We start from the raw sequence: 19,710 nt of genomic DNA, 5'->3' as shown, positions 1-19,710 counted from the left end.
CACTAACAGGAAGACATTAAATAGTCTGTGGAAAGTTCTGATTGGACAAATCACAACTAATGGTAAATGACAGTGGAATCGGTAATCCATAAGGTCGTAATTATATCGGAAATAAAGATCTCTTATATTATATATGTAAACCACATAATATAAAAGGACACATAATATAAAGGATATATATACATATAGTTATAAATAAGTATATAAATGGTAAGTATATTTATATATCAAACATATTTAAAAAGCAAATTTCATTAAAAAGCATTTTAAAAAACATTCAACAAAGTAGTATACTTAAAAAAAATCACAAAAAGGTATAAAAGTGGCATAAAAGAGAATGACGTATTTAATTTTTGTTGGTGTAAGCGTTACTGCTATATATAAAAAAAGAAGATAGAAAGAGTTCTAATGCAAAGATTTACATGAAAGCTTGCAAATCAAGGTCAATGTTAAGACCATTAGGGACTAGAGTTCATGGATCCAGAATGTTTCCCATTGGCATAAGGTTCTTAGTCTATTTGCATGTTTATTAGGTGGGGTCCCTTCAATAATTTTCACTTTCAAACAATCTGGATTGGACTTATGTTTTATTTTGAAGTGTCGTGAAAGGCTGTGTGTGTCTTATTTATTTTTAATATTATTCTTATGTTCGCTGAACCTCTTGCATATAGTTCTTTTAGTGCGCCCTTTATAGATCAAATTGCACTCACAACTTAGTAGGTCCACAACATAGGTGGAGCTGCACATTAATCTATTTTTAATTGCGTATTCTTTGAGACTGCTAGTGTCCTTAAATTTATCATTGTGGCAAATATGGGTGCACATTCCTCAACGTGGTGTCCCAACACTTCTATCAAGTGGCTAGGTAATTCTAAGGATACTTGGAGGTGTGGGACACCATGTTGTGAAATTTGCACCCATATTTGCTACAATGATAAATTTAAGGACACTATCGGTGTCAAAGAATACACCATTAAAAATAGATTCACATGCAGCTCCACCTATGTAGTGTACCTACTAAGTTGTGAGTGCAATTTGATCTATATAGGGCGCACTAAAAGAACTATATGCAAGAGGTTCAGCGAACATAAGAATAATATTAAAAATAAATTAGACACACACAGCCTTTCACAACACTTCAAAATAAATTATAAGTCCAATCCAGACTGTTTGAAAGTGAAAATCATTGAAAGGATCCCACCTAATAAATATGCGAATAGACTAAGAACCTTAAGCCAACGGGAAACGTTCTGAATCCATCAACTCAGGTCCCTAACACCCTTCATTGATCTTGATTTGCAAGAAGTCATGTAAATCTATGCATTAGAACTCTATCTTTTTTTTTATATACTGTATATAGCAGTAACGCTTACACCAAAAAAATGAAATACATCATTCTGTTATGTCCTCTTTTATGCCACTTGTATACCGTTTTGTGTTTTTTTAAGTATACTACTTTGTTGAATATTTTTTTAAATATTTTTTTTATGAAAATTGCTTTTTAAATATGTTTGATATATACATATATTTTACATTGATATACTTCTTTATATCTATATGTATATATATATATATATATATAGGCAAAATGAGTCAGTTGCACTCTCACAAACAGTTTCCCAAGGGCCAGGGTGCTAGAATAGGTGAAATGTAGTCAGGTAGAAAACAGCACTCTCTGGACTTAAGTTTTAAACAAATAGTTTAATTAGTAACGTTTCGGGGAATGCTCCCCTTCATCAGACCAACAACATACAAGTGAATCAAACATTTATGTACACATAGACCCCTCCCCCTAGTGCAAAAACCGCCAAAAACTGGTTGTCATGGCAACCAAACCCACAGTGCAAAGTAAATACAAATAATACAGCATATAATCCAGCAAGCAATAAATAAAGCAGTCAATAACGCAATAATCACACCTGTGAACCCACAGATGCATGATCCTGGTAAATGGGCAGATATACACTGGGATATAAAATGTGAACTAGAGGATACAGACATATGCCAAATGATGCAGTACAGAGTATGAGGAGGAATCCTAGATAACAAACCAGCATCGAGCTGTATAAATTCTTCCTATTCAATACAATTTATAGAACAGTAACACCTTCATTTAGAGCATAATGGCATATCTGTATTAGCCATCTGTAACTAGATCCGTTCTACATTACACATAATACATTCGCAGTGACACTTAATGACTACCACTGATAAGGCATAAGTAACCCTACTTTAGGGATCAGACATTAACCTCAGTCCTAATGCAATGTGTTAATAGTAAAGAGAAAGCATTGACCGTAGTATCAGAGCGTAACCCAGAGGGATCATTCCGTGTAGCCGTGTCAGATGCAGGCCCATGTTAGTGCTTACAGTCTGCACCGCGCATCGCACAGCTAAGTAGTGCGCATGCGTATCGCCCAGGGGCGATCCGCCCCCAATGCTCCCCAGAAGCGTTACCATAGGCTCAATGTGACAAGCCCCTACTTAAGTGCATGTAAACAAATAACACATTTATACTCGCTGTCCAGCTATTGGGCAGAGTAAAATACTAAACTAAACTAAAATAAGTCATTATGACTCGGCGTCCGTGAATAAAAATATTCAAATGGGGTATAGGCAAGGGTATACTACGTGTGAGATGTCAGTGACAGGCAACCCAGCCCGCAGTCCACTAGACATAAGACATCTAATCAAAACGGCAGCTTTCAACCCACAGAATACTTAGTGACTCGGCCCGTATAGTGCAGGAGCCCCCATATAGGATGGGTGTAGCTTGATTATAGTAACTATGGTCATAACTCTCAGTACTTGGATCTACATATTAATTGGCCATAATGGGACAAAGCCCACCATGACGTCATAATATGTGTGGGAGTCACAAGCTAGCGCACACCTTTACACAGAAACTGGGTAGCAGATACCAATAGGTTAGGGCAAATCCCGCCTAGAGCATACGGGAGGGAAACTTAGGTTATCTATCATGTGAGGCAATATTATAATGCACAAATACAATACCCAACCTAATCGGGGTATTAACATACTTCCAGGACAAATCAGCATAATAAAACGTATCACATAAAAAGCATAGTGTGTTAACCCACCGGGGACAGTGGTTAGAAAACCAGAGAAGGATGCATATAAGCGGCCTGACCAATCTAAGTCAATATTAAGTGACAAATCCCTGATGGCAGCATGGGGTGTGCTCAGACAAACACTCATAAAGAATGTTTTGGTAACCAGGGGAACGACACATACCTATGAAGAAGATAGGTGTGCTACGTGCAGCCACATCTACTTTACAAGGTGGAAAACACACAGCATCAATACACATGTAGCAGACAAAAATTAACCAAACACACAGTAATAAAGAATACAAATAAGAATGAACAATCAAAAATCATAGAAAACAGTGCCAGTCTATTTCCATATTCAAACCTCTGGGATGTATGGTGTCCAATTTAAAGATCCACTCCGCTTCTTTTTGTAGGAGACGTGTGTCCCTATCCCCGCCCCTCGGGAGTGGGGGTACGTGGTCAATAAGCTTAAATCTAAGGTCTGCAACAGAGTGACCCTTTTCCATGAAATGTCTGGCCACTGGCTGGTCACTCTTGCCTTTTTCAATTGCTGTCCGAATAGCGCTCCTGTGATTGGCCATCCTTTTCTTGATGTCGTCTGAGGTTTTACCAATGTAAAAAAGGCCACAGCTGCAATTCAACATATATACCACAAACTTCGTGGTGCACGTAAGATAGTGCTTGATCCTATAGCTTGTATTGTTGTGTGGATGTCTGAACTGCTTACATTGCAACATAGAGTTGCACGTCACGCAACTAGGGCATTTGTAGGAACCTTTTTTGGTGATTGGTGTCACTTTATTGTAGCTGTCAGTAGGGTCTGTATTCATCAGAATATCTTTTAGGTTCCTTCCCCTTTTGTACCCAATCCTGGGTGGTCCATAGTGCTGGTAAGGTAGTGATGGGTCTGTCTGGATGATGTCCCACTTCTCTTTTAGCGTAACCCCCAGTGTCCTTGTGTTGGGGGTGTAGGCTGTGACGAAATTCATTCTCTTCTGGTGATCACTCTTAGTAACCTCCAAATCCACCTGGGACCTTGCTTCTTTTACAATGTTGCATTTGTATCCTCTGTTGTAGAATCTTGCTTCCATTTCATTTAATTGTAACTCCTTTTTCTCATCAGATGTATTATTGCGACAAACTCTCAGCATTTGTGCCCTGGGGATCGCCTTTATGAGTGATCTGGGATGGTAGCTGGAAGCGTGTAGCAATGTATTTCTGTCAGTAGACTTTTTAAATAGGGTAGTTCCAAGTTTGTTGTCAACCTTATAGATTCTCAGATCAAGGAAATCAACTTCGTTGTAGCTGGAAACCTCTTTAAGTTGAACCTGTCCCCCTCTTTCATTCAGGGATAAGACCCATTCACCAAAGGACTCGATTGTTCCTCGCCAGATGATCACGATATCATCAATGTACCGCTTGTAAAAATATACCTGTTGGTTGTCATACACCTTGAATATATTCTCTTCAACATACTCCATAAAGAGATTTGCAAATGCAGGTGCCATATTCGAGCCCATGGCTGTTCCCATGAGCTGCAAATAGAATCTTCTCTCAAACTTAAAGTAGTTCAATTTTAGGCATAAGGATAAGAGTTCAACAATAAAACCTGTTGGTGGTCCCACATAGGGGCACCTCTCAAGGCAGTTGGTGATTATCTCCATCCCCATTTCATGCGGTATAATGGTGTACAAGCTTGTGACGTCAAGACTAGCAAGCACATCACCTGGTTGTATATCAGTCAGTTTGGTAAGATACGTGATAAGAGCCGAGGAGTCCCGTAGGTAGGATCGCATATTAACAACTAGAGGTTGTAGCAAAGAATCAACAAATTTAGCCAAGGGCTGTAATAATGACCCCCGTGCTGAAACTATGGGGCGTCCAGGTGGGTTTACCAACTGCTTGTGTATCTTTGGTAATGTATACAGTATTGGTCTCACCGGGTTGACAGTTGTCAGCCAGTCTTTAGTAGTTGAGTCTATCCAATTCATTCGAGCTGCATGCTCAATAACAGAATCAATCTGTGTTTTATAAGAAATGGTCGGATCACAGGGTAGAGCCCTATAGGTAGAATTATCCGCCAATTGTCTGTCTATTTCAGCTTTGTAATCCTGGTAGTCCTGCAGGACAACCGCACCACCCTTATCCGCTGGGCGTATGACTATTGTAGAGTCATTCCTAAGGGATTGTACAGCTTCCCAATCACTTGTTGTCATGTTGTTTCTAGTCAGGTCATGTTCCCCCTGTCTTATTCTTTGTTGTACCATGCGAGTAAAAGTTTTAATACTTGGGTTAGTTGTGGGGGGTTCAAATGTGCTGGGTTTTTTGAAAGGGTGTCTGTTGTCTTCCATCACCTTTCCCTGGAAAAAATCTCCCAATTTTAGGAGGTTCAGAACGTATGCACACCGGCAACTGAATACTGTGGATTCCAGCTCTGGATCAGACACTGATTATTCGAATGACCGGCTACAGGAGACAGAGAATCAGCACAATACACAGCCTTTTTTAGGCATTACCACCCGCTCCAGGGGAAGGGGCGAAGACCGCACACACGCAGGGGCGGATTTTGGAAGAAGACCCCCGCTACCTCGCAGAAGGAGGAGGATGTGACGGTCAACCTTAGCCAACATGTTCTGACTGAGAATGAAAGGCGAGTACTCATGAAGGGCCTCTCCTTTGTACCGACAACCAAACCTGACGATTTTGCCACATATATCGACTCTATGCGTTTCCAGAGACAACTAAAATTGGGAGATTTTTTCCAGGGAAAGGTGATGGAAGACAACAGACACCCTTTCAAAAAACCCAGCACATTTGAACCCCCCACAACTAACCCAAGTATTAAAACTTTTACTCGCATGGTACAACAAAGAATAAGACAGGGGGAACATGACCTGACTAGAAACAACATGACAACAAGTGATTGGGAAGCTGTACAATCCCTTAGGAATGACTCTACAATAGTCATACGCCCAGCGGATAAGGGTGGTGCGGTTGTCCTGCAGGACTACCAGGATTACAAAGCTGAAATAGACAGACAATTGGCGGATAATTCTACCTATAGGGCTCTACCCTGTGATCCGACCATTTCTTATAAAACACAGATTGATTCTGTTATTGAGCATGCAGCTCGAATGAATTGGATAGACTCAACTACTAAAGACTGGCTGACAACTGTCAACCCGGTGAGACCAATACTGTATACATTACCAAAGATACACAAGCAGTTGGTAAACCCACCTGGACGCCCCATAGTTTCAGCACGGGGGTCATTATTACAGCCCTTGGCTAAATTTGTTGATTCTTTGCTACAACCTCTAGTTGTTAATATGCGATCCTACCTACGGGACTCCTCGGCTCTTATCACGTATCTTACCAAACTGACTGATATACAACCAGGTGATGTGCTTGCTAGTCTTGACGTCACAAGCTTGTACACCATTATACCGCATGAAATGGGGATGGAGATAATCACCAACTGCCTTGAGAGGTGCCCCTATGTGGGACCACCAACAGGTTTTATTGTTGAACTCTTATCCTTATGCCTAAAATTGAACTACTTTAAGTTTGAGAGAAGATTCTATTTGCAGCTCATGGGAACAGCCATGGGCTCGAATATGGCACCTGCATTTGCAAATCTCTTTATGGAGTATGTTGAAGAGAATATATTCAAGGTGTATGACAACCAACAGGTATATTTTTACAAGCGGTACATTGATGATATCGTGATCATCTGGCGAGGAACAATCGAGTCCTTTGGTGAATGGGTCTTATCCCTGAATGAAAGAGGGGGACAGGTTCAACTTAAAGAGGTTTCCAGCTACAACGAAGTTGATTTCCTTGATCTGAGAATCTATAAGGTTGACAACAAACTTGGAACTACCCTATTTAAAAAGTCTACTGACAGAAATACATTGCTACACGCTTCCAGCTACCATCCCAGATCACTCATAAAGGCGATCCCCAGGGCACAAATGCTGAGAGTTTGTCGCAATAATACATCTGATGAGAAAAAGGAGTTACAATTAAATGAAATGGAAGCAAGATTCTACAACAGAGGATACAAATGCAACATTGTAAAAGAAGCAAGGTCCCAGGTGGATTTGGAGGTTACTAAGAGTGATCACCAGAAGAGAATGAATTTCGTCACAGCCTACACCCCCAACACAAGGACACTGGGGGTTACGCTAAAAGAGAAGTGGGACATCATCCAGACAGACCCATCACTACCTTACCAGCACTATGGACCACCCAGGATTGGGTACAAAAGGGGAAGGAACCTAAAAGATATTCTGATGAATACAGACCCTACTGACAGCTACAATAAAGTGACACCAATCACCAAAAAAGGTTCCTACAAATGCCCTAGTTGCGTGACGTGCAACTCTATGTTGCAATGTAAGCAGTTCAGACATCCACACAACAATACAAGCTATAGGATCAAGCACTATCTTACGTGCACCACGAAGTTTGTGGTATATATGTTGAATTGCAGCTGTGGCCTTTTTTACATTGGTAAAACCTCAGACGACATCAAGAAAAGGATGGCCAATCACAGGAGCGCTATTCGGACAGCAATTGAAAAAGGCAAGAGTGACCAGCCAGTGGCCAGACATTTCATGGAAAAGGGTCACTCTGTTGCAGACCTTAGATTTAAGCTTATTGACCACGTACCCCCACTCCCGAGGGGCGGGGATAGGGACACACGTCTCCTACAAAAAGAAGCGGAGTGGATCTTTAAACTGGACACCATACATCCCAGAGGTTTGAATATGGAAATAGACTGGCACTGTTTTCTATGATTTTTGATTGTTCATTCTTATTTGTATTCTTTATTACTGTGTGTTTGGTTAATTTTTGTCTGCTACATGTGTATTGATGCTGTGTGTTTTCCACCTTGTAAAGTAGATGTGGCTGCACGTAGCACACCTATCTTCTTCATAGGTATGTGTCGTTCCCCTGGTTACCAAAACATTCTTTATGAGTGTTTGTCTGAGCACACCCCATGCTGCCATCAGGGATTTGTCACTTAATATTGACTTAGATTGGTCAGGCCGCTTATATGCATCCTTCTCTGGTTTTCTAACCACTGTCCCCGGTGGGTTAACACACTATGCTTTTTATGTGATACGTTTTATTATGCTGATTTGTCCTGGAAGTATGTTAATACCCCGATTAGGTTGGGTATTGTATTTGTGCATTATAATATTGCCTCACATGATAGATAACCTAAGTTTCCCTCCCGTATGCTCTAGGCGGGATTTGCCCTAACCTATTGGTATCTGCTACCCAGTTTCTGTGTAAAGGTGTGCGCTAGCTTGTGACTCCCACACATATTATGACGTCATGGTGGGCTTTGTCCCATTATGGCCAATTAATATGTAGATCCAAGTACTGAGAGTTATGACCATAGTTACTATAATCAAGCTACACCCATCCTATATGGGGGCTCCTGCACTATACGGGCCGAGTCACTAAGTATTCTGTGGGTTGAAAGCTGCCGTTTTGATTAGATGTCTTATGTCTAGTGGACTGCGGGCTGGGTTGCCTGTCACTGACATCTCACACGTAGTATACCCTTGCCTATACCCCATTTGAATATTTTTATTCACGGACGCCGAGTCATAATGACTTATTTTAGTTTAGTTTAGTATTTTACTCTGCCCAATAGCTGGACAGCGAGTATAAATGTGTTATTTGTTTACATGCACTTAAGTAGGGGCTTGTCACATTGAGCCTATGGTAACGCTTCTGGGGAGCATTGGGGGCGGATCGCCCCTGGGCGATACGCATGCGCACTACTTAGCTGTGCGATGCGCGGTGCAGACTGTAAGCACTAACATGGGCCTGCATCTGACACGGCTACACGGAATGATCCCTCTGGGTTACGCTCTGATACTACGGTCAATGCTTTCTCTTTACTATTAACACATTGCATTAGGACTGAGGTTAATGTCTGATCCCTAAAGTAGGGTTACTTATGCCTTATCAGTGGTAGTCATTAAGTGTCACTGCGAATGTATTATGTGTAATGTAGAACGGATCTAGTTACAGATGGCTAATACAGATATGCCATTATGCTCTAAATGAAGGTGTTACTGTTCTATAAATTGTATTGAATAGGAAGAATTTATACAGCTCGATGCTGGTTTGTTATCTAGGATTCCTCCTCATACTCTGTACTGCATCATTTGGCATATGTCTGTATCCTCTAGTTCACATTTTATATCCCAGTGTATATCTGCCCATTTACCAGGATCATGCATCTGTGGGTTCACAGGTGTGATTATTGCGTTATTGACTGCTTTATTTATTGCTTGCTGGATTATATGCTGTATTATTTGTATTTACTTTGCACTGTGGGTTTGGTTGCCATGACAACCAGTTTTTGGCGGTTTTTGCACTAGGGGGAGGGGTCTATGTGTACATAAATGTTTGATTCACTTGTATGTTGTTGGTCTGATGAAGGGGAGCATTCCCCGAAACGTTACTAATTAAACTATTTGTTTAAAACTTAAGTCCAGAGAGTGCTGTTTTCTACCTGACTATATATATATATATATATATATATATTGAGAGGAAAAGAAATGGCACTAGCACTACAATACTGTAGATACAGGGTTGCTCAATTAGATTAGATTGATATCTGTATTGTATACGTATATATTTCTCTATACACATACATACATCTATACACACATTCGCGTCTGTATTTATATCAGTCTGTGAGTGTAGCTTAGGGTGAGCTGGGGTGCTTGTGCACAGGAACAAATTTTAGATTGAGTCTGGAGCCCAGGTAAAGGGATCAAGACTAGAAAAAGTGCACTTTGGCAGCACTCCCGTCCCTGATTGAAGTAATTAATAATGAACTCACATTCAGGACCAAAAAGTTTCTATTCAAAAGAATTAACTTAAAGCATAACTTTTATTCAACAATAGTTATACAATTAATACGTGTATGTGTGTGCTTTAAAAACACATAGGAACTGGGTTGTAAATGTTGGCTAATGTTCAGTTGGACAACCTAATTATGCAGATATTGAGGGCACCTCAAAAGGGGTCCCACTCTTATATAGATGGTCGTTTGTATTTATATCTTGTGCTAGGGGTGGATTAGGGTGTTTCACAGTGGGTTCATACCTATGTGCTGTGTGTAGCACTTTCTGAGTTAGTAGTATGGCTGATCAAATATCTGATTCAGGTTTTACAAATGTAACGTCTAATATAATCTATACTCAGGTCTGGTTTAGTATGCTAGACTTCAGGCTATCTAGTGGTATGATAAGTTTTGTTTTAGTCGAGTATCTTCTGTCAATACCCTAATATCTCACACAATACCTTTGTACTTTATATTGACAAAGTAAAGATATAAATGTCATAAGTTATTCATATTGGTGCCAATATATTTAATAGCAGATTTTATTAGAGTGAATATATTCCTTGCTTCCAAATAGTACACAGAGTCTAAATCACACCTTATTTAATTTACAAGATTTGTCAATCTTGGGATGAGGAATTAAATTTATTTTAGCTGAACTGGAATTTGCTTTGTGCAATATATTTTTTCTTTTTGTATATTGTGCATAAATTGCCAGTTTAGATAGCTAATAACATACAAAGTCTGTAAGGACCTACTATTTAGTCCTCACCTAAAGGTGCTTGGTGTAAACTTTCGGATTTAGAATCTTATATTTGGCTTATTTTGAGAGTATGAAATGATTTTGTTTTATTACCTTGTACCGGTAATTTAAAAATATATCTTATTTTGGCAAGTGTTCTTGCAAGTTGAACCTATATGTTATCACCCGACATTCACCTCATAGGTGTGGTTAGATTCTTATTATATATTGGTTCACAACGGTTTATATATTGTTGTCCAAATAGAATGCCCTTTATCGGCTTAACCGAATTTAAATTGGACACACATTGCTGTTAAAGTTAAATAGTGAAGTAACTTGTTTGTGCGTGTTGTGACCAATATATCCTTTATATCTATTACACCTCTGGCATGTGGTACAAATGTCGAAATGCCTGAGACCGCAAGGGTCAGTGTATTATTACTCAAATGTGGTACACTTTATAGAATTTGCAGTCAACATTAACTCGATACTCAGTAGCACCTGCACTGCTTGAAGTGCTAGTACTGTAATAGCGTGGTATACGTCTTGTAGCAATTCTCAAATAGTGTCTATTAGAATTGGGTGTTAGCTTGTCTAAAGAATCTAGAGAGATGTCTTATTTTGGCATCTATTGATTATCGATTAAGCTTCTATAATTTAGAGAACCGCTACTAGAAGTTAACTAACCCCAGACTTTTGCCCCAAAGTGTGTCACCGATTACTAATGTAGTTCTGACCGTCCCGGTCAATAAGTTATAGGTTCTTTAACAACAACTACAAGTATATATATTAAATATAAGTTTTTTTAAATTGCCAACGCATTAAATTAAGTAATATTCAACCAGTTCCTATGCCATTTAAAAACGGCTGATTGGGGTGTGTATTGGACTATATCCTTTATATTATATACAGTTTTAAATCAAAATTCTAGGGCTTGTATATTTGTGCTTATATTAGCAGGTCCTAGAATTCTGGAGTTTGAGGTAGTAAAATACATGTTTATAAACCAAAATGCAAATAGTTTTGCAAAAAAGAAAAAGACTGCTAAGCTCCAAAGATATATTACCACAAGAGAAAAGATATCTTTCAAAATAAAGGTGGAAAAGAAATTAATAAATAATTGCCCTCCCATAAAATATTTCCACCTAATTTAGTTTCTGAGATAGATGAAATATCAGCTTAGTTACTTGCCTGTCTGAACTGGTATAGAGCGCAGATGTTATATATACAAATTGTGTCAGGAAATGTAACCATTGGAACTTAAACATGAAGTAACATAATTATCAACTGTAGAGTGAGGAACTGGCTACAATTAGTAAGCAGTTGCCTACGTTACCTATGATTGCAGCCAAATTCAGTATAAATTATACTTGAGCAATAGTAAAATATAATGAGTACTTAACAAGTAATACATTATAAACCATTCATGGGGTATTACCGTAATGTGCTAACAAAAGCTATTGCTCAGAGATTATCATGGAATGTTTAAGAATTCTTAATAGTAGCAGGGTCGCTAGCTGTGACCTCAAACTCAGGGTAATGAGTTAAAAAGGTAGTTATGTTTTGTCATGTTCTAAGTTCAGTGCATATGCAAGTAGCTGTGCCATTTATAATAAATAACTTTTAGCTAGGTTACAAGTTTCGTGTTGTGGCTTGTAACGCTGAAAATATGGCATTTTCAGCGTTAAAACAGCACCGCAGCTATTACAAGTGTTGTCGGTATAGGTGTACCGCACACCTTTTAGCCTGTACCACAACGTCAGTCCTGCACACGTAAAAATTAAGTTTTTTCATGAGATTCCCATAGCGCCAGTATTACGAGTTTTGCGGTACAGCTAAAAAGTGACCGTTACAGCCTAAAACAACAAGATCCGTACCGCCATCTAAAGTCAGTAGTTATGAGTTTTATGCTACAAAGCTGTTACATAAAACTCCTAACTAAAGTACACTAAACACCCATAAACTACCTATTAACCCCTAAACCGAGGCCTCCCCGCATCGCAAACACTATAACAAATTTATTAACCAGTAATCTGCCGCTCCCGACATCGCCACCACTAAAATTTTTTATTAACCCTTATTCTGCTGCTCCCTTACATCGTCACCACTATACTAAAGTTAATAACCCATAAACCGCCACCCTCCCGCATCAAAAACACAATTTAAATATTATTAACCCCTAATCTGCCTTCGCCCACACAACCGCTATAATAAACCTATTACCCCTAAACCGCAAGCCCCCCACAATGAAATATACTAAAATAAACTATTCACCCCTAAACCGAAAGCCCCCCACAACAAAATAAATTAATTTAAACTAGTAACCCCTAAACCTAACGACTCCCTAACTTTATATTAAAATTATAATTTCCCTAGCTTAAATTAAAATAAAACTTACCTGTCAAATTAAAAAAATGTATTTTAAACTAACAATTAAACTATTATAATTATTTAACTAAAATTAAACTAACTACCAATTAAATAAAACTAAACTACCAATAAAAAAATCCCTACACTACTCTAAAAATTGCAAAAAGTATTTAATTACAAAAAATAAAAACTAACTAAATTACAAAAAAACAAACACTAAATTATGAAAAAGAAATTATCAAAAATAAAAAAGAATTACACCTAATCTAATAGCCCTATCAAAATAAAAAATCCCACCCAAAATAAAAAAAAAACCCTAGCCTACAATAAACTACTAATGGCTCTTAAAAGGGCCTTTTGTGGGGCATTGCCCCAAATTTATCAGCTCTTTTACCTGTAAAAAAATAGAAACACCCCCCCAACAGTAAAACCCACCACCCAACCAACCCCCACCAAATAAAAAAAATAACCTAAGCTAACCATTGCCCTGAAAAGGGCATTTGTATGGGCATTGTCCTTAAAAGGGCATTTAGCTCTTTTACTGCCCAGACCCTAAACAAAAAAATAAAACCCACCCAATAAACCCTTAAAAAAACCTCACACTAACCCCTGACGATCCAATTACAGTCATCATCCATGCGGCAAGTTGTCTTCATCCAGGCGGCCTCTTCTGTCTTCATCCAGCCGGGAAAAGTCCTCATCCATGCGGCAAGAAGTCTTCATCCAGGCGGCCTCTTCGATCTTCATCCAGCCGATGCAGAGTGGGTCCATCCTAAAGACATCCGGCGTGGAGCATCCTCTTCATTTGGTCGCCGCTGTACACTGAATCTTCAATGCAAGGGACGCGATTCAAGATGGCGTCCCTTGCATTCTATTGGCTGAATCAGTGAATAGGAATTAGGGCTGCTAAAATCATCTCTCATGCTATTGGCTAATTCAAATTTGAATTTAGGGGGGTGTTAGGGTTAGGTTAGAGGTTAATAAATGTAGTATAGTGGCAGCGATATCGGGAGCGTCAGATTAGGGGTTAATAATTTTATTTAGGTAGCGGTGATATCGGGAGCGTCAGATTAGGGGTTAATAACTGTAGGCAGGCATCAGCGATGTTGTGGGGCAGCAGATTAGGGGTGTTTAAACGTAGGGTTTATGTTAGGGTGTTTAAACAGTATTTTTATTTCCCCATAGACATCAATGGGGCTGCGGTACAGAACTTTTGTTTCTGCAGGTGTTTGGCTAGCTCTCCCCATTGATGTCTATGGGGAAATTGTGCACAAACACGTCTCAGCAGTGCTCTGATTGTGTGCGGTATGGAGCTCAACGCAACCATATCGCACACAAAAGGCATATGTTTGAAAACTTGTAATAGCAGCGCTATAGGAAATTAAATAACGTAACTTTTGTTGCGTTCGTTAATTTCTCTATAGCGCTCAAAACTCATAATCTAGGTAATAGAGAGCCAAAGTGCGTAATTAAAGTAATATCAATCTAAGCTGAAAAAGCCTCTTCTATAACGGAGGCTCACATTTAAGTTATTCTAATCACTGGTATAATATAGGTGACGATATCGTCTACAAACAAATGCCATAAGTGTGTGAGCAAATTAATGACAGGCTAAGCTGAAAGAGCATCTTCTATAGGGGAGGCTCACATTAAAGTTAATCTGATTTCTAATATAATATAAGTATTATTATAGGATACTGAGTAAGCGCAATAAAAACTAGAGGTACCGTGACCTTGTGAGAGTGCCCCTGACGCGCGTTTCATATAACGCTTCTTCAAAGTGGTACCATTCCTGATAATGCTCTTCGGACTGTAGAAGGGTCAAGTTGGCATCCTGATGAAGCTGCCAGATGCTGAGCCAGGTTCTTGCTGGACTTCTTCTGGTCTCTCAAAGAAGAAACTCTGAGAAACTTATCAGATTTTGAAAGTCTTCTTGGCCTTCCAGTCCTTTTTTTTGTCCTTGACCTCTCGTGATGCTTCACATTTCTTTATAACAACTTAAATACCACATCTTGAATATCCAATTTGTTTGCTGGTTTCCCTTTGGGAGTGGCCTTGCTGATGAAAAAGTATGATTTTACATCTTTCAAATTCAGTGCTCTTTGGCATTTTGAATGAAATGATGTGATTGAAAGTTTGTCTTATTAGCATGCTTCCAATTAATTAAACTCATACCACATGTGTATGTAATGCTCAAGCATGTTTTGCACAAACCTGGTGTAATAGACCTTTTTCACAGCATTCATTTTAACAAATTTTGAGCATTTTGATATAGTAGGACAAATACAGGTGTTTGAAATGAATGACATTAGTGAGGGTTCCATTCCATTTAGGTTTACCAGAGCCAGGTTCCTGCTATTGCTCAAGTGTCAGGGGAGGTCACACTAAATACTTGTCACTTTAGCCTATGTAAGCCATTTTTTCTGATTTTTTTTTTCTGTTCTTTAATACTACGTACAAATATCCTGTATGTTCTGGTTGTATTCTAATAAAGAGACTGAGAAATAATTATAAATTGTCATTATACCACTGCTAAAACAACAAATCTAATGGTGGCCTAAAACTGTTTCACAGTACTATATATATATATATATATATATATATATATATATATATATATATATATATATATACACACACACACATAAAAATACATATTTAGACAAGTATATATATATATATATATATATATATGTTTAAGCCCTTTGCCTGCCTTTTTTTTTCTCTAGCACCTGAGACCTCATATCTATGAGCCCTTATAACTTTTTAATGCAATATATATATTTTTTTTTATATAGTGTTATTATGAATATAATTGTTCTTTTATATGTTATTTTGATGTGTTTTTTTGCAACTTTTTAGTTGAGTGTAACAGTTACCCAGAGCCCTAAAGTAACAATATACCGACACGCGTTAAATTCAATTGCGCTCAAGTGAACGAGTTTACTTTCAACTCATAAACAGCCACGATAAACATCTTTTCGCTCCCGCGCAACAGTATGCCACTCATAATCTAACCCAAAATGTTAAAAATATATATATATAATGATTATTTGAGTCCTGTTGCGGATTATGTTCTGGCTGACTTCCTATTTGGCCAAGATGCGTTACATCTTTTCTCCTGCCAGATAAACAAATCGAGATTTAGACCTCAGTAAGTCAATATCATTAATGATTATGTTTAATAAAGCAGCACAAAACATTTAGCTATCTAAATTGTAATTATGGTATTTAATAAAATTCAATAGTTTTGTAGCAGCTATAAAATGCTTTATATTGAACAGTTTATTTGACTAGCTCATACTGCTCATAGATTAATACTAATATATCTGTTGCATTTTAAACAAATCTCTTTGTAATTAATTAATGCATCTATGTGAAATAGTACTTGCCAAAATTTGTATTTTTTAGCACTGATTTATTACATCATTGAAATGCTTTAGATAAGGGAGTGATTTGATTCAGTAGTTAGTTTTACAGAAATATAACAGATTTGTCTTTGATACAGTTTAAAAAAATAGAATTACATATCTAGCTTTATATTTGCCCTTTTTCAAGGCAAGAAGAAAATAAAAATATATAAAGGCACACTAAAATGCAATAGCAAAATATAAAAACACTTCCCACCCCACTAAAAATAACAAACATATACAAACATAAACCTATATATGTTGAATTTAGCTTCAAAACACAACCAAAACAATATAATGAAAATATTGTCTATAATAGTAAAACTTCCGTCTCTGGGAGCAATATTTATGAATGTATGTGTGTATCTTTTAATGTCAGTAAAGGTTCATAATACTTGCAATCCAAGAACAATATTTTACATTGTCCACTTCAACGAGAGATTTGCCAACCACTCAATTTCTCTATAAACCAATTTCCAATATTGCTATAAAATGAGATGAGTCTTCTCAGGATACAAGATATAATATTTCATTATGATGTGAACCTGTATAAATCTGCACAGTCATGAAGAGCACTATGTTCATATAATGACTCTGTCCAAGTAAAGAGGTGGGCAGCCCATAAAATTGTTTCAAATGAAAGTCGTCTTAACAATATTTTAAAATGTTGCTGTCTCGTCATTTAACATACAATAAAAGTCAGTGACATTGTGCTTGCAATATCTAGAATACCGAGACTGCTGACAAGCATTATTTTAAAGCCTTTCTTCTATATTATGGTCTTTGTATACTGAGTTACATTGGTTTAAATATTATTTGTTTTACTGCAGGCTAAATTAGTAAAATATTTTAAAATATTTTTGTAGAGAAATGTTTTAATCACATAAAGATTATTCCTGAAGCATTACAGGATGTTATGTGCCTAGCGCTATCCAGAAAAAATAATTATGTTTGTTTCCTAAATTAGATTCTGGAATTCTTTGATTCGTCTAATAAGGCAAGCTATGGTTTATGTTCATCAGTTTCAAAAGCATTTGGTGATCAAATAGAAAAATAAATACTCTCCTCCAGTGTTCCCTCTAAGGTCACATCTTGGGAGAGGCCCAGGACCCTGCAGTGTACAAACACTACACAATGCAGACTGCAAGGTATGGTTCCCTTATTAACTGTTTTACTGCTGGGCCGCTCACAAAATGTGGCCTTAGAGGGAACACTGCTTGTCTCCTCTATGCATACTGTGTTTGGGATAAATAGTAGGTCCCCGATTATATAAAGTTCTCTGGGCTTGTGAGATTCTATAAGAAAGCTCACCAGTACTATGAAGCCCCTGTCCTAATTCCATAAAGGAAGTTTTTACTGCAATGGGGTGTTTTCTGCTTTTAAGTATGTGAAGGTGATGCATACATTATAATAGGACTATATAATAGTATGAATAATATTTGGAGACATTTATGTTAATGTACTTCATAACAGCTATATAGTTATTTTTTTGAATTCTATTATGTTTTTATAATAAATGTTTTTAACCATTAACTATTAGAGCTGATTATTGGGAAGGAAGCTGCAGCCACTAGACGCTTGTAATGTCTGGATGCCAGCTAGCTGACAGGCGGAGAAGTGTGCCGCTACTAGCACAAGAGAGTGATTTCCTAAATGTGACTACCCTCATTCCCAGTGTCCTTTGACCGCTGACTGTTGAAGATCGATACACACATGGGCTCTCTCTTTGTTTTTTGTATTATTTTAGTGCATTTTTTGTGAAGTTGGAGAAGATGGCAGCCTGAGAAAAGGTCCTAGGAATGGTTTCCATTTAATCTACACTAGTTGGAGTACTGACTGTATGTATATATACACATACAGTATATATTTTTATATATCTTCAAGCTCCAATCCAAACATCCAGATGGTTTAAATTCCATTATGGATGTAAATTTGTTTTACTAAATTCTCATCTCCATCACGATTTGAAAAAAAGGGGTAAATAGGGTAAACAAGTAGTACATAAGGGAAAGGTTTCTCAACATTGAATTTATTGTATTAAGAGCATTTCCATATAATGCTGCTATATAATCCCTTTTGTTTTGTTGTTGATTTCATTGGATATGTACAGTCTATATATATATATATATATATATATATATATATATATATATATATATATATATATATATATATATATGATATTTAATTAGGACTTTTATATAAACATTTATATCAAGTGTACATATAATGTTTTTTTTACAACAGACAGCTAATATACAGAAATACACCTTTAAGATGTACCGTAATTGAATCAGGTGTCTCTGAGCTAATTAGAGACTCCTTTGTCTTAAATAGTAGTCTGGTTGGAGTCTGTGTGTATGCCAGTGAACAAGGGCTTGGGACAGGCCCAAAACATGTGTGGCACTCTTTTCCACTATACCACAGCATTTTTTCTAATGTTTTTATGGTTTTTGTGTGTGTTTTTTTAATTATCTTTACAATAAATGCTAATTTGGTACTATTTTTTGTTTTTCCTTCATCTTTGAGAGGTGCGGATGATACCTGCTTCCTATATTTATATATACACATTTTGACTCATTACAAATAATTTGGACAATATATATAGCGCCCACTATGTTTTGGTAATTTTTAAAAAGTAATGAATGAAATATTGAAATAAAAATATGCAGTCATTTTTTTTTATTGTTTAATCAGATTAAAAATTGTAACAAAATTGCTCTGAGAAAATTGTATTGTATTAAAAAATACAATTTGTTTTGAAATTTGCGTAGGAAATTATTTAAGGTACACAGCAGAAACTGGAAAAACCCCCACAATGCACATGTTGAAATGGCTGTGAAATTCGTATTTAAAATATGAAATTCTTTTACATATTTTAAAATTAGTTTTGCCGTCTCTGCTAGTGGGCTGAACCTGGGCGTTTCATGAGAGTAGCTGAAATTTCTCCTCCAGGTCTGGTGTATTCTGTAAACATTTCGATCTGCAGTTCTCGCTATTTTTTTCTCACAAAATATGCAAAACACTTTACACTTAAAGAAAAGTACTTGAATGAGAAGGCGATCTTAAGATACTATATGCTTTCTATGGGATACATGTCACCACTCGCAGGGTCAGACACCTTTTTATAGAATTCCCTGAGGACAGCCCCAGCAACTGCTGCCATGGTTTTCCATGTCTGACCCAGTGAAGTTTTTTTGGTCCAAAGGTTACTGTGATGAGAGCAGGATGTGATGT

Source organism: Bombina bombina, chromosome 3 (assembly GCF_027579735.1).
Source record: "Bombina bombina isolate aBomBom1 chromosome 3, aBomBom1.pri, whole genome shotgun sequence".
NCBI classification, from domain to species: domain Eukaryota; kingdom Metazoa; phylum Chordata; class Amphibia; order Anura; family Bombinatoridae; genus Bombina; species Bombina bombina.
This window is presented reverse-complemented; position numbering follows the sequence as displayed.